This window comes from Asparagus officinalis, unplaced genomic scaffold (assembly GCF_001876935.1).
Source record: "Asparagus officinalis unplaced genomic scaffold, Aspof.V1 AsparagusV1_Un443, whole genome shotgun sequence".
NCBI lineage: Eukaryota > Viridiplantae > Streptophyta > Magnoliopsida > Asparagales > Asparagaceae > Asparagus > Asparagus officinalis.
In genome coordinates, this window is record NW_017972708.1 from 1 (window position 1) to 2,913 (window position 2,913).

Sequence of the window (2,913 nt, forward strand, 5' to 3'; positions counted from 1 at the left end):
TTATTGAAGCACATCAAGGGGACTTGGAGGCGATCCGACAAGCTTTGGAGGATCCGGCTTCAAGTTCATTGGAGCATCATGCACACGGCCACTAGGCGATAGCCCTAGTGAGGTTTGCAAGTTCAAAACCATTAATGATTTACCTAATGATGAACTTGCTTGTGCTAGTGAAAAATTATTGCATGCCTTTAACAAATTGCAAAATGATTTTAATGATTTAAAAAGCAAGCATGATATTTTAGAATCCAATCATGAGGAGCTAGTGTCAAAATTGGATGTCATTGCAAAAGAAAATACCATGCTTAAAGAAAACAATGACATGTTAATTTTGGAAAATGGAAAATTGACATCATCCATTTCTAGCTTAACTCATGAAAGAGATAATGCCATGTTAGAAGTAAAGAACATACAAAATGATACGGCTTCTTTTATAGATGACTATATATGTTCTACTTCTAATAAAAATGCACATATGCCTAATGATGAGTTGAATGATGTTAAAAACCGTATTTCTTATTTAGATTCAACTCTTACTACATGCATTAATAATCACAAGAAACTTATGGATATATGTGCTAAGTCTCATGCTACCATATCTAGACATCCCATACACCATGCACATATATATAGCAAAGTTTACAAGTGTTCAATTTGTGGTCGTAAAGGCCCTAAATTTTGCTATGATGCACAAAAACATAAGAATATTAATCTTTCTTGTGCATCTCATGTAGCTTCTTCATCACATACACATGCATATGCTTATCATGCACATCATAAACATGCTAATGTGTTCAAATGTGATCTTTGTGGACGTTTTGGCCATTTGGCAAAATTTTGCTATGATTTGAAAAATACTTCACTTTTGCCAAATGATTTTAAAAGACCACAAAAGTTTAAATGTGATGTTTGTGGTAGATATGGCCACTTAGGAAAGTTTTGTTTTGATAAGGTTTCGCATTTGCAAAATAATTTTAAAAGACCATCCATGCTTGCAAATGTTTCTAATGTTTTCCGTGCACAACCATTCGGTCAACGCAAATTATTTCAACCTTTTCATTGCACAAATTGCAATCGGAAGGGTCATTTGAATGAATATTGTTTTGACCATGTTAGTGCACCATATGTGCCCAAGAGGGTTCATAACCCTAGGGCTTTGAGCTTAAATGATAGGGGTCATGTCCCTAAATCTTTTGGTACCAAGAGTTCTTGGGTACCAAAACAAATTTAAATTTTAAACCAAGAATTGTAGTATTCTTATTCTTCCTTCTTAAATGATAGGGGTCATGTCCCCAAATCTTTTTGTACCAAAAGTTCTTGGGTACCAAAACAAATTCAATTTTCAAACTAAGAATTTTAATGTTTTTATCGTTCTTTGTCTTGGTTTTGAAAATTATGCTTTGAAATATTTTTATATGAAAACAATTTTTAATTGATAAAATCTTTTGTTTACATGATTATTTGTTTTGTTTTGATGAGATGACTATGTTTATATAACCCTCCGGAGTTATTGGGTGTTTATTCCCAAACATTGTTCACCGGGTGAAAAACATATTTATATGGGTTGTTACTAGCTCAAGAGCTAGATATAATTGCCTCTCTTGATTTTTGAATCAATGATGATTTGATTTTATATTTTTGGATTTAAACTTTGATTTATGATTTCTCTTAGTTGATTTGTTTTCATTTGAAAACTATTTGCATGATTCTCATGTTCCTTTTCTTTTGATTTCATAAATCTATTTTTGATCTTTATGTTTATGCTTTGAGACACATTATCTCAATAATACATTCATATGTGTTCTCATTCTCTTGTAAGTATGTGAGTGATATGGGGGAGCTTTCGCTCTCTTAATTCTTTTGTCCCCTTTTTGATGTTGTCAAAGGGGGAGAAATATTGTGAGTATATTCTTTCTTGTTTATATGCATGATATATTATACATTGTATGTTCATTTCCTTTCATGCATATATCCTTTTTGTAAATTGTTTGTCATCATCAAAAAGGGGGAGATTGTTGGCCTTCTTGTTTTGATGATGTTTAACAAACAATTTACCACTAATGTTGTTTGTCTAGTATTTGTGTTTTCGTATTTATTGTAGACAAACAACGTAGTTGGAGGTTGGATGGATTGAGCCTACACGATCATATCAAGAGGAGGTTGGTGGAATTGTGGAGTGAAGCATCGTACAATTCAAGTTCAAGATCCAAGTTTAGCTTCATCCGCAAGTGTACCAAGATAGAGCTTCGTTGAAGATCAAGATTGCTTGGGTAATTTAGTTTAGGAATTTATATTATGTGTGTTAGTACTTTAAGCTCAATCATATACACACATACACGTTTTGAATTTTGTATATATATAGTTATATATATACGTATATGTTTTGGTTTGATAGTTTTCAAGTTTTACTATGAAACAAATGAATAGAATTGGAAAATACTATTTTGTTTCATGTTTATATGCCTATATATGATTTCACCTTTAACAAGCTTATATTTAATGAAATCATATTTAGTGTTTTGAATATATTTGCATAGAATATGCAATTTTATGAAAATATTGCATTTCTAGGTTATAGACTTCATAACAACATATTATATCTTTTATCAAGTCTATACAATCATTTCATAAGGTTTCAAAATGTTGTTTAAGTCAAAATATCAAAATATCAATTTTCAGGTTTTCATGTTTTGGACTATTTTGTAAAATGATGATATTTTTCATTTGGGAAGTCCTTTTTCGAAACCAGTCGTTGTAGCATGTTTATTATCATGTCTACAATCATTCCCCAAAGTTTTACATTTTTTGGAATTTATTTGATATTTTTAAACAGCGTTTTAAAATCAGCAAAACAATTTTTGAATATGTCAGATTTCGGTCGACCGCACCGGTCGACCGAACCTGAGGTCAAAAGTT